Source organism: Caretta caretta, chromosome 1 (genome assembly GCF_965140235.1).
Source record: "Caretta caretta isolate rCarCar2 chromosome 1, rCarCar1.hap1, whole genome shotgun sequence".
In the NCBI taxonomy this organism is placed as follows: domain Eukaryota; kingdom Metazoa; phylum Chordata; order Testudines; family Cheloniidae; genus Caretta; species Caretta caretta.
Window position 1 is genome coordinate 50,086,040 of NC_134206.1, and position 14,153 is coordinate 50,100,192.

General features: G+C 44.2%; 1 protein-coding gene across 6 annotated transcripts in view; it reads right to left on the reverse strand.

The window, feature by feature from the left end:
- Positions 1–14,153, reverse strand: part of STARD13 (StAR related lipid transfer domain containing 13) — a 499,087-nt gene that overhangs the window by 403,798 nt on the left and 81,136 nt on the right. Inside the window, exon 1 of one of the 6 annotated variants that reach the window (XM_048847420.2) lies at positions 1,948–2,112. The exons of the other annotated variants lie outside the window; for them this stretch is intronic. The gene's annotated coding sequence lies outside the window, so the exon portion shown is untranslated. Of the gene's footprint in view, positions 1–1,947; positions 2,113–14,153 lie in introns of those variants that run through there. 6 annotated transcript variants of the gene reach the window in all.

A 14,153-nucleotide genomic window follows, 5' to 3' on the forward strand; every position in this document is an offset into this window, starting at 1 on the left:
TAAATCAAGTATAACAGCTCTGGCTATTCTTGCTAGCCATATACATAGCAAGATTCAAAAAGGGATTGGATAAAGTCTTGGCCTCAGTGATAGTGAGGGAACATATTTCCTTGTCTCAGTTCTGAATTTCCCATCTTTTATTTTTATTGAATGTCTCCCTGTTCTTGTATCATCAGACTGGGAGAACAGAAGAACCTAGGACTGGGCTTTTTCTGTGCTGCGATGGAGGGTACTTCAGAGAGAAGCAGCGGGGAGAGGAGAGGAAGTGGTTCTCCAAGCTTCATATTTTACCCCTCTCCCTTCCCCAGGGGTGAGTGAATGTAATGACCAAAATACAGTAAAACCTGCCAAGACTGACCACTCATAGGAGTTAGCAAAAAGTGGTCGCTTTTAAGAGGTGGTCTCTCTTCAAAGGTTTGCACACCAGAGAGCAGTGGTGTTCCAAGGCCTCTGCAAATAGTCGCTCGTGACCAGTGGTTCCTCTTCAGAGGTGATCTCCAAGGCAGGTTTTACTGTACGAGTAAGTGGGGATTGACATATAGACATTTCTACGTTAAACAATGATCATATTTGGCAGGAGTGTGGATTTAGAAGGGCCCACCCATTGCAGGATCTTAACGTACAGATCTCTGGAAATTCAGAGGTGAGTCAACCTAAGTTCTGTTGCTTTAGTCACTCACATAAAAAGCTCTGCAACACGGATCTGCAAGACAGCAGAATTAGTAATACAGGTATGAATATCTGAACTTACAGGTTCTAAAATGCAATAGTAAACTTGCTGGAAAAGGTCCTTAAACCTTGATGAATGGAGACATTAACTTAATCATATTTGGGAGAGCCTAAGTCTGTATTCTAATGCTTGCTATTACCAGGCACTAATGTAGGTAAAAATTTTGAAGAGAAATAAAAATCTTTAGGACATGCTTGTTTTCTTTTAATCCAGGAGAAAAACAAAACAGACGCTATCTCCAAGTTTCTCAGCTAGCCTACTTTGAATTGACTGGAATCAAACTAAGATTACCCCCAAAGCGGCTTAAGAAAAATCACAAAAGAAGCTGCACAGAAGCATTACAAGAGGTAAAAAGTGCAATACAGTAAGCATAAGAACATATACCACTCATTATATAATAAGAAATTTATACTGGCAGCCTCAATTTTATTTTCTAAAGAAAACTTCTTACAAATCAACATTACATTCAGTAGAGATTTTTAATAGCGCAATTAAAATGCTAAAGAATATTAAATGTCTTGCAATCTGATGCCTGGAAATGTGTATGTACAAGCATACACACAGTCACAATCATCATGATATATTGGCCTGATCCTGTTTTTCTTTCACACCCAAAACTCTTATTCAAGCCCATCAAATTTTGGATGGAGACCATAACCAGTGTACATATTAGTTTTAACCATAAGCTGAGGAAAATGGACAAAAACATCTAATATACATATTCTCAATTGCATTTTCTTTATTTAATAAAGAGAATTATTTTCTGTAGCAAATGTTGCATTGCAAATGAGCATACTTTTTCATATGGTAACTCTAATAATAGATAAGTTATGTTATCTCTGCAGGCATTAGTTAAATTGGTACATTTTAGTATTTTCATTTTCAGTAAAGTTGGCATGTTAAAAAAGTTGACAGAGTAGATCAATGTGTGGAATTTCTTTACTTTTCATGAAACGACCTTAGGCTTGAGCTGACAAACTAAAGTAATGAAACAAGCACCGACCTAGGCTGCAATAGCACACATCTCCTTTTAAATAACTGGCTTTAACCCCCAAACTGTCTTATACGTTTGTCTCCATTTTACAGTAACTTTGTTTAAGGACTACTATTCACTTAGAAACTCTCTTTCCTTACAAATGAAGCAAAAAGATTTGAGAAATACAGACCAGTACAAACTAGGTGATCAGGAATACTTCTGATACGGAGGATATTTTTACCTGTTTTGTAAGATAACCCCATATTTTTCAAGTCAGTTAATTTCCATAAGCGTAACAACAGGAATTCAGTAGACAGAAAGATCCTCCAAGTCTTGGGGCAGAACAGAAAAAGAAGTGAATAGATCCTTAACAAAAGGCATTTCAGCTAGCTTGCTGCACAAGGACTCTGTCAACAGAAGTATGTGTGAGAATCCCTGGGGCTAGAACAGCCTTCTGCAAGCACTGGCCAAATTATTCAGAGAAAGAGACAGACAGAAAAAAAGGGGGAGAAAGAGAGGGAGAGAGCATGCTTGGTAGGAATACCAGGCACTTCTAAAAATACAGTGTGACCTCATTCTTCATATTATGCCAGACCCTAACATTGCCTTTATCACCTGAAGCACCTGGAGTCAGTTTCATGTTGACTGCAGGATGGTTTTGTTGCTGTCAGTTTTTGAAAGGACAGGCTGAGAAACTCCCTTGGAAGCTCTTTCGAGCCAGCATGAAGGAAACCAAAAGCAGCTTCCCAAATTACTTCCATTACTATTTTGTTTGTGTTGAGAGTGACTTTAAGAGCTGCCTTTACAGCCCAAATTTCAGTAGCTCTCCCTTTTTGCAATCATAGTTTTACAGATAATTTTGCACCCACTATTAAGTGTGCACACAATTTAGGTCACTGGGACATCCAAGTCCCTGACAGTATTTACAAATCAGATATTTGAAAATCTAGTCTGAAAAGTGTAACCATGAAGAGAACACAGAACATTATGTAGGAGAATTCTAATGAATTAGAAATTATAAAAGAATTTTCTGTGTTGCTTTTGATCAGAACAGATAGTACAAATGGAAAAGCTGCAATACTAGTTCTCCTCTGAGGAACTTTAACGTTTCCTTAGTTTTTCAGATCTATACAACATCTTTCATCCTTAAATAGCCAAAAGCACGTTACAGACTGTGGCAAATTATACAATCCCACCGACTCAGAATAGATCTCTAGTCTAGAGGGAGAGCTCTAAATGTTGGGCGTATTTAAGCCTGATGCAGCCAGATTGACTTGATTAGGGCTACACAGGGTGTCAATCACCACAGAACTTGGCATATATATGAATGACTCACTCAGCAAAATGCAGCCATCTCTTGAGTAGAACAAAGCAGCCATTCTTCAACAAGTATACTACACAACAGTTTTAGTTGTTAGCAGAGGAAGTAAAGAATCTATTTTCCACTTTAAACTTTAAGGGACATTTTTCATAGGCTGAACATACATTAGACATGTTTGAAGTTAATTTGGTCAGGGATGTTAACACCCTTGCTGCTGTGAAATCTGCCTTGGATTTGTGTTTCAGTCTAAAAACAACAACATCCTCAACAGCACTGCCAATGCCAATGCAAGGATTGTGGGGACGCAGTCTGTACAATTTATTAATACTGGCTGATATTATAAAGTTATGACATTTCTGTATCACGGATGGCCTCTCTGTCTATCCACCATTGCTAACAAACCTTGAAGCATCTACCTTTCAAACCAGGGACAAAAGTGAATACTAGCCAAACTTCAATGAGAACAAAAAAGAGTGACTGATCTAAGGGAACCCAGTTCTCTCCAACTTTCCTCAACAGAGGACTCGAGGTTTGGAGAGTAGAAATTCCCCAAGAAGGACAAAGAGACGGGGTGACAAAGCAGGAGGTTCTAAAAGGACAAACAGGTGGAAGGTTCAAGAGACACACACAAGAAGTTTTGGGCAGGAGATGGACTGGCCAAGGTCAAAAAAGGCTCCATGTTTCAGAACCCAGGCCACGTACTGCAACAGAATGACCCTGGATGACCCTGATCCCAGCCTAAAGAATGCCCTGGAGTGGTCAGGAAATTGAAGCAGGGAAATGCATTTAGGGTTTATTATTTTTGTAACAGAGCTTAGACAGTTTGACTGCAAAGATCTCAGCTCTCAGGAGGGGACCCAGATAGAAGATCTGTACCCGGAGAGTGTGCCTAAGGACCCCAAGACAGGGACAGTGCCTGGACTCTGTTGAAGCTCTGGAGGCTTAAAACTAATGGGATTGAGCAGGTGGATCCTCTCACAGCAATCTGGTCAGTGGTCAAGGGGGGAAGCTCAACTGGAGCTATACCAGCTCCCTAACACCATGTTGGAACAATGGTTTAGTTGTGACTTAGAGGGAAGAATGACACCTACACAATCACTGACACTACTTGGAGAACCTAGATATTTACTGGATGAAGCTTTTTCCTTGTTAGTTTATGTAATCTGGGTCTTGACCTTACAAATCTTTATGATATGTGCAGCTGGGAGACAAAGGTTGTTGTGAAGAAGAGCAAAGGAAGCAGCAGCTTTGCAGGGGCACAAGTAAACTTAAGCACTAGACATAGTGATTTGCACTTAGCAGACATCAGTCTCAAGCCCCTTGCCTACCTGATCCCTTACTCTCAAGACAGCAAGAAAGAGGCAGGGTATAAAGGAGAGAATTGGCTCCTGAGGATACATGGTTTTCAATATGATCCTCAGCATGTAACTAGAGCACTTACCTATTCAGGTCCTTCTCTGCCTTACTCCTGCCACTGGGCAGGAGTAAGTTAGTGGCCATGCAGCACTGTATTTATTAATCCAGTTTCAGTTCCCATACACTCCCTGTCCTATTCAGCATATTTTATCTTGCACTTATGATTAAGGCTAACGTTTTGTCACAGATATTTATAGTAAAAGTCACAGAGGGGTCATGGGCAAAAAAGAAAAATTCACGGAAGCCATGACATGTCCGTGACTTTTACTAAAAATATCCAGGACAAAATGGGGATCTGTTGGTCCCCACACTGCCTGAAGCGGAGCAGCTGCACAGGAGCTAGGAGCCACCTGCAGAAGCTGGGGCCTGTGGGGTACCCCTGCCGCCTGCAGCTCCGAGGGCTTGCATTGGCTGGGAGCTTGAGGTTCCTCCACCACCACGAGCTCAGGGGTTCCCCCACCACCCCTGGCAGCTGAGAGCTCGGGGCTTCCCCAGCTGCCCCCCGTGGTCAGGAGCTTGGGGGTTCCCCTGCCTCCCGTGGCAGCTGGGAGCTCGGGGGTTCGCCCGCTGCCCCCGCGAGCTCAGGGGTTCCCCTGCCACTGGCAGCTCCGCGGAGGCCAGGAGCCCCGGGAGTACCCCACTGCCCGTGGTGGCTTGGAGCTCCGGGAGCCTCTAGAGGTGAGAGGGTACCCCACAGCTCCCTGCCTCCATGGGTGGTGTGGGGGGGGGGTGACCCTGCAGCTCCAGAGCATTGCAGGCTGAAGTCACAGAGGTCACTGGAAGTCATGGATTGCATGACTTCTGCGACCTCCATGACTAAATCGTAGCCTTACTTATGATGTACAGGATCAAACTCTTATAAGATTTTGGCTTGAGTGGTATGGCTACAGGAACTTCCCAGTGGGTTAGTCTTAAAATCTGAGTTACCTTAAAACTATCATCTCGTGGGATCATTGCTAAAATTCCGAATACTTTGGGGAAAGAAGGTTAGTGTAAAATATCTCATTTTGTCTTTAAACAAGTAAGATGGTAGACACTTTATTCATGGCCCTATAATATCTTTGCTTTGTTTTTGTACAACCAGCACAAGGACTATAAGGCAACTGTTCCTAGAGTCACATGAACCAATTGTACCTTATAATTTAAAATGAACCCTGGATGAGCTATGCAGGAAAATATCTGTCTCCCTCCAGAATGATAACCATACCATTGTTAAAATCCTAGCTCTTCATCTGGAATGCCAATCAAAAACAATTCCAGGACACAGAGTTTGCTACAACTAGGAATGTGTGTGAGTGAATCTGCTGACCCTCTACTCTACATACGGCCTCTCCTCTTGAAACTGTTAAGAGAATTGCACTAAGTTTGTTTCTTGGTTGCCCAGCAGATGTGCTGGGATCTGACCACTTTGGTTAGAAACTGGAATACATTTTTCCTGTATTGAAAAATGCTTTTATATAAAGTGGGCTAATTTAGGGTCATGTTGCCCTTGACAAAGTATCTTCAAGATGCTCTTAGGACTGATGAAACAGACATGGAATAAGACAGCCACCTCTGACTCTGAATTATCAAACACATAGATGAACATGATATGTAGTGGAAGGGTCGACACTGCTTTTGTAAAAGGAAATCATACCTCACCAATCTATTAGAATTCTTTGAGGGGGTGGGGGGGGTCAACAAACATGTAGCCAATGATGATACAGTGGATAAAGTGTACTTAGATTTTCAGAAAACCTTTGACAAGTTCCCTCACTAAAGGCTCTTAAGCAAAGTAAGCTGTCATGCATAAGAGGGAAGGTTCTCTCTTGAATCAGTAACCAGTTAAAGATAGGAAATAAAGGGTAGGAATAAATGTTGAGTTTTCACAGTGGAGAAAGGTAAATAGCAGTGTCTCCAAAGGATCTGTACTGGGACCAGAGTGTCTTCAAAATATTCATAAATGATCTGGAAAATGGGTAAACAGTGAGGTGTTTGCAAAAGTTTGCAAAAAATACAAAATGACTCAGGATAGTTAAGTCCAAAGCAGACAGCGAAGAGTTACAAAGGAGTTTTACAAAACTGGGTGACTGGGCAAGAAAATGACAGATGAAATTCAAAGTAATGCACACTGGAAAACGTAATCCCAACTATACATACAAAATTATGGGATCTAAATTATCTGTTTCCACGCAAGAAAAATCTTGGAGTTATTGTGGATAGTTCTCTGAAATCATCCATTCTTCATGCACTGGCAGTCAGAAAAAGCTAACAATGTTAGGAACTTTTAGGAAAGAGATAGATAAGACATAAAATATTGTAATGCCATTATATAAATCAATGGTATAGTCACACCTTGAATACTGTATGCAGTTTTGGTCACCCCATCTAAAAAAATATTAGAATTGGAAAGAAGTAAAGTACAATAAAAAAGGGCAACAAAAAAGATTAGGAGTATTGAAAAGTTTCCGTATGAGGAGACATTAAAAAGACTGGAACTGTTCAGCTTGAAAAAGAGAGAAGGGGAGGAGAGGGGGAATATGCTAGAGGTCTATAAAATCATGAATGGTTTTGAGAAAATGAATAGGGATGTGTTATTTACCCCATCACATAACACAAGAACCAAGAGTCACCCCAGAAATTAATAGGCAGAAGGTTTAAAACAAACATAGGGAAGTATTTTTTCACACAACGCACAGTCAACCTGTGGAACTCATTGCCAGGGGATGTTGTGTAGTCCAAAAGTACAACTATGTTAAAAAAAAAAAACCTAGGTAAGTTAATGGAGCATAGGTCCATCAGTGTCTATTAGCCAAGTTAGTCAGGGATGCTCTGGGTCTCCTTAAACCTCTGAATGCTAGAAGCTGGGACTGGCCAACGGGATGGATCACTCCATAAATTACCCTGTTCTAGTCACTTCCCTCTGAAGCATATGGCACCTGCTACTGTTGGAAGACAGGATACTGGGTAGATGGACCATTGGTCTGACCCAGTTTGGCCATTCTTATAAATTACTGTAATTGGCTGTATATAAGGATGAGCACATTGACCTTAAAAAGCTTCACTTGGTCCAGAATGCATCAGCCCCCACAGTGCAACACTACCAGCCTCCAAAAACACATCCCTCCAGTGCTCTGCTCACTACTTGGGCTCCCCATAAGGCATCAGGTTAAATTCAAAGTCTCTATCTGTTAATCTTCAAAGTCCTTCATGGAATTGGCTCAAGATACTTAGGAGATCACCTTCCTCTTTACTATGATGATCTTCCTCAACATTTGTGCTCCTTGGGAATAGGCATATGTCAAATTGCAAAGGTAAAACCCATAAGAAAATGGGAGAGAGAGATTTGTCAGCCTTGGCCCAAAGCTATGGAATGCCGTTCTAAAAGAAATTGGAAAAAAGATAAATCTCACTCCCTGCCTTCAGAGCAAAGCATAAAATTTGCTTCTTCAGTTTAGCCTTCCCACAGTTACAACAGAAGGGGCAGGGGAGGAATGAAGAAAGGAGAAGATGGAAGAGGAGGAGATAAAAGGAAAGAGAAAATATAGAAGTCTTAGCTGCGTAGGGGAAGTAAAAAGGAATGTAGACCACTGATCTTATATGGTTGTAATAGTCCTTGTAAGGTACTCAGATATTATAGTATATGGTAGTATCTGACAAGATATCTAGGGATCAGCTAAATAGATCAATAGACTCTTAGTAAGAAGCTATATTTTTTTACGTCAAAGAAGTGTAAATTAGGGCCACAGACTTGGAAAAAAGAAGAGAGCTGAAATAAGAGAGCACTTGCTTTACTGCGCCAGATAGATCAACAGGTTAAAAAAAAAAAACCCTCTCATTGGCAGTATTCTGCGGTGTAGAAACCTGTATCCACACCTCAGCATTACTATTATTGTGGAAAATGTTAGGGCTAAAGAGGAATACAATAAAAAGTCAGAGAGAACAAGGCCATTAGTACTATATGTATTAAATCCGTTCATGATAGCTTAACTTCCCAGGTTTATACACTACTGGTCTTTTAAAACCTCTGCAGTATTTGTGGCACCACATTACATTTCTCAAAGGAAGTAGACTGTTTAATACAATATTTGCAAACAAAGCTTGAATAAGCAGAGCTTTGATTTATGAAATGCATCAATATGATAATGAGGATTTTAGCTGGGCAATTAGTTTTAAATTGTATAAGCCCACACCAGCTCTTGTTATTATGAATGCAAAGGTTTATCAGGTCAATTCTGAGTTCAGTATTTAAGAATTCTTTATTATTCTTGTACCTGGTAATTCAGAGCTTGTAACAAAGTAAAGTCTTGGTGATACTTTCCAAATCCAATAGCACACACATACTGCAAAACAGATTCTGATAGCTCTTTACATGAAAATATCTGCAGGTGCTTACACAATAATTTAATTAATGTGCCATTTCACATAACAAATTTTCCCCACTTCCAAACTGATTCTGGACACTGGTAATGTCTCTCCTCCTCCTCTCCCATCAGTGATAATGGATTCTATAAAGAGGTGACCCTAGAAATAAACACCTCCTAGTACAATGATTCAAGCCTAAGGGCAAGCTCCTTCTCTGAGATCTGCTTGGTGGATCTGAGATAACCAACAGAAGTGAGGGCTTGTGTCAGCTGCTATGAAAATGTCTGGTTTCAGTGGCTCTCCCTATGCACCCAATATGTATGTGTATGGAAAGGGAGGGGCTCCCTGGACCCCCCTGCGTCCCACTGTCCTTCATTTACCTCCTCTTCTCCCCCAGTTGATAGTCTTTGGGGAGGGGGGAAATCTCTCTGTAGGCTACCACACACTGGCCCCGGTTTGGCTCTTGTTCCTCCTTCCCTTTCGCAAGAGAGGGAAAATCTGGCTGGAACAAGGACCAGTCTCTCAGGCAGCCCCTAGAGAGTCAGCTCTAAGGGCTCAGTCTAACAGAGTCTATTGCCCTTTCACGGGGTGTGTTGGTCTACTGTCAGTCAGGACGGCTTCAGGTGCGGTGTGTCTCCCAGCTGTCTCCTCCTTGGCTGGACTCACTCTGTCCCCAGCAGTTCCAGGACAAAGCAACGTTCTTGTTTATTGCCCCTTTCTGTGGGGAATTTGTCCTTTTAAGCCCCTCTCCATCCAGGCTGAGCAAGCCTTGCAGATGTGCCTCCTTAGTCTGGAATAGGCCCAGAGGAGCTCATTAGCCTCCATACCAAAGTGAGGGCATGTCCTTTCACATACCCCACCCCTCAAGACGGGAAGACTGTCCGGGGTTGGGTTGTCTCCCACAAAAAGAAGTCTGCATTAGGAGTACAACTTTTCCCTAAGGAATAGTTTTCTACTTAGATAAAGGACCAGGTGTTCTTCCCCTTCAAAGTCTTATGAAAGGACGGTGCCAAACCCAACATCCAAGTGCAATATGAATTCCAAAGAGAAATCGGGGCTGAATAGCATGGGTGCCAGGCATAGTCATGCTTTCAGTTCTCTGAATGCTTCCTCGCACTGCCTATCCCAATGGATCTTCTTAGGATTGTTGACTTAGGTCCATAACTGGGACCGTGATTGAGGCAAAGCCAGAGATAAACCACGGGTAATATCCTGCCAGACCAAGAAAACGTCTGATTTGCCTCTTCGTCTGGGGGATGCACCATGACATGCTGTGAGGGCTTGCACCTTATCGATCACTGCCTTCACAAGACCACCTCCTATGCAGTACTCCAAATAGGTCACTTCGCTCAGAACCACCTTACACTTCGCCAGGTTGGCTGTAAGTCCTGTCTCCTGTAGGGCTTTTAACACCTCCCTTAAATACTGTAAGTGGTCTTCCCAGGAGGGACTGTAGATGATGTCATCAATGTAGGCCACAGCGTACTGATAGTGGGGGTTCAGGATCTTATTCATAAGTCGCTGGATGGTAGCGTCAGCTCCATGGAGAAGAAAGGCATGGTCTTAAATTGGAAGTGCCCAAAAGGAGTGGAGAAAGCAGTTTTCTCTTGTGAGGAAGAGGATAAGGGAATCTGCCAGTAACCTTTTATCAGGTCAATAGTGCTTAGGTATTTTGCTGGTCCTAGTCATTCTAACAACTTCTCCACCTTTGACGTTGGGTAGAGGTCAAATTATATGATGACACTGACCTTCCTGAAGTCGATGCAGAATGGAACTGTACCGTCTGGTTTGGGAATCAGAAGTATGGGCCTCTTCCATTCGCTTTTGGATTCTATAATCCTCCCCTCCCCCCAATCTCCAGCATCATTCCCACATCTTTCAGGGTAAGATCTAGGGTTCTCTTGGACTACCTGGCCAGGGGTAGTCTCTAGGTGATGTTGGAACAACTGCATCCTCCCCGGGAAGTTGGAGAACACTGTGGCAAAGTCTCCAATTACTTGGATCAGTTGTTTCTTTTGTGCAGGGGAGAGCCCTTTGCCCCTGGTACAGTTGCTGGGGCCTTGCCACTAGGCACCTGGGGCCCCAGTTTGGGTTCTGCCGAAACAGGAGTTATCAGCAGGACCTTTCATGCCCCCCAAGATTTCAGAAGGTTCATGTGGTAGACCTTGGTTTCCTTCCTTCTCCCAAGTAGTCTGATCTCATAGTCCACAGGCCCTACCTGCCTGACCACTTCAAATGGACCCTGCCATCAGGCCATTAATTTAGACTTGGCTGAGGTCATTAGTAGAAGAACACTGTCATCTAGCTGTAAAGTTTGTAGCCATGCCCCCTTATTGTAATTCTGTTCCTGGGTGTGCTTGGCCTTTTAATTCTCCCTGGTGAACACCCCCATGTTTTTGAGTTGCTCCCTTAACTGCAGGATATATTGGGTTGCGCGTAAGGCCCCCCACATCTTGCTCTTCCCACCCTTTTCACAACAGGTTCAAGATGCCCTGCGGTTGGTGACCGTAGAACAACTCAAATGGGGAGAATCCCATAGAGGCCTGTGGGACCTCCCTTCTGGCAAATAGGAGTGGTGGGAGTAGCTGGTCCCATTGCTTGGGGTTGTCACTAACAAAGCACTTCAACATCACTTCAGGGTCTTATTAAACCGTTCTTCAAGACTGTTGGTCTGCAGGTGATACACCAAGGTCTTCGGAGACTTGACCTTCAGAAGGGAGCATAATTCCTGCATCAGTTAGGAAGTGAAGTCAGTCCTTTGGTCCAACAATATTTCATGGGGAAATCCTACGTGTGAGAAGAGCTTTAAGAGCACTGGAGATATAGCTGTCACTTTTGGGAAGCAGAGAGGAACGGCCTCTGGATATCTGGCTGCGTAGTGTACAATCACTAATATATACTGGTGCCCTGCGGCGTTTTTTTTCCTAGAGGTCCAATCATGTCCAGCCCAATTCTTTCTAACGGGGTCTCGATCAAGGACAGGGGGACCAAGGGTACCTTGGGGTTCCTCTGCTGCTATCTAGTTGACATTCTGGGCAGGAGGAACTATATTTTCTCACTTCATGGTGTACGCCTGGCCAGTAGAATCAGGCTAATATCCAAAGTCTTTTCTCTCCCCAGATGTCCCCCTGGGGATGTCAACACCGCTCAGCAGTAGCAGCGCAGAACTAGCAGCTGGTCCCACATCACCCCCGTTTGATGATTCTTCTTGATATGATATGATACAACTGCTCGTTCTTGAGTGCAAAGTGTGGATACAGATCGTCTCCCTGAGACTGTCACTTTTTCATCTATGGAGTCCAGTTGTTCGTATGCATGGCTTAATGTAGGGTCACTCCTTTGTTCTTCAACAAAATTCCTGTCCAAAAAGAAGGCTTCCAGGTCCCAATGGTCTGTCTCTTCTTCCCCCAGGGGGTCTGTGGCTGCATTGGTCAGGACATCCCTTCCCCCAGGTCATCGGCTTCTCCAAGGTTTACCAAGCTCCAGGGAGCTGGGGTCGCCACTTGGCTCCCTGTTCTTGTTTTCAGTCTCAATCTGGCTATTAATGACCTGCCAGAAAAAAGGCCAGTCTCAGCCTACAATCACAGTATGGGCTACCGCTAACAGCTGTAACTGCTGGCTCGGGTAGGTCTTCACATTGCCATGGATACACTGAAGCTGGATCATGTTCTTGGGAGTCGCATCGTTTCCCACCATGGAGGCCTGGACCACCACCTGGCTGCAGCCAGAGTTCCTGAACCAGCTTCCCCTGGACTGTCACCAGTACAATCAACTTAGAGGGAGTTTTTTTTACGGGCCCAGTTTTCTACTGTCCAGCCTTGGGCATACCCACATTCCATCACTGGGCGTTCTCTTTTATGTGCCCTGTCAGCCCACAAGACTAGCATGTTATTGGGCTGGGAATCACCAGCCTGTTGCCTAGGTCTAGGGAGGCCCAACGGCAGGATGCTGGCCAGACCTCCATCTGTGAGCCCTTCCTCCATCATCTGGAGTGCCGGGCGATTCCACGGGCTGCATGACCCCCAAGTTCGGCCTCCTTGTGCTCCTAGGCCTGTCTCAGTCCCAAAGGCCAGTCTGCCTGCCTGGGAGGACCCATTTCGGATTGGTCCCTTGTGGGGGTCTGCTGTAGGTGCTAGCTCACATCCCCTCTCCCCTGGACCCCTTGCCCTGCTGATGTTCACAGTGAATCTGCCTTGAGTGACCCATCAGCTTCTACAAAGTCATCCATTAATCTGACTGCTTCTGATAGTGTCCCTGGGCAATGCTCTAGTACCCATTCCCTGCCTTCCACGAGCAATATCTTTATAATTACTCTGTAACAATGGTCTCAGCCGCTTGGGTGAGTGTTCTTCTGAGTGGAACCACGTCTAGCAGTGCTCCTTCAATTGCTTTGCTACCATGCAGGATTATGCCCCCTTGGGGTATCTCTTGAGCCTAAACCATTGGTGGTGGATCTCATCTGAAATATCCAGATAGTCTAAGATGGCCTACTTAACTTCTTTTTAATCCTTCACTCATTCCAAGTCTAGATCATGGTAGGTGGCCTGTGCCAGACCTGTTAGGCACAGGGCTAGGATTAGGGCCCACTGTTCCAGGGGGGGCCACTGGACTGCCAGTTCTACTTCTCAAATGTGACTAAAAAAGCTTCAGGGTCATCCTCCAGTCCCATCTTGGTGAACTTCGCTAGTATAGGCAGAGGTACCCCTCCAGTGTAAGCATGATCCTCTGGCACTCCCTGCAGGCGTATGGCCACTACAATTTGCTGGAGCATTTCCTTTCAGAACTCTTGCTGCTGGGTCATCAGTTCCCTCAGCAGCTGTTGTCATTGGGTGATCTGAACCTACTGCTGCAGCAACTGGTGTTGAAACTGCTGCTGCTGTTCCGTATCTTGTTGCCGCTGCATTTCCACAATGTACAACTGCTCTGGCTCCATCTTGTATGGAGCAGCTGAGCTGTATTACCTCCAAGTCTTTTTGTTTGTTTTTTTTTTAGAACCCTTGTATCAGGCATAATACTGCCCGTATTCTCCATCAATTTGTGGGAGGGAACATGCTCCCTGGATCCCCTTGCGTCCCCTGGTCCTAGGGTGACCAGACAGCAAATGTGAAAAATCGGGATGGGGATAGGGGGGGTAATAGGAGCCTATATAAGAAAAAGACCCCAAAATCGGGACTGTCCCTATAAAATCGGGACATCTGGTCACCCTACATGGTCCTTCAGTTTCCCCTTCTTCTCCCCGGTTGACAGTCTTTGGGGCGATCTCTCTGTGGGCTACTGCCCACAGTCCAGGGTTTGGCTCTTGCTCCTCCTTCCCCTTTGCAAGAGAGAGAAGATTTGGCAGGAACACAGATCATTCTCTCAGGCAG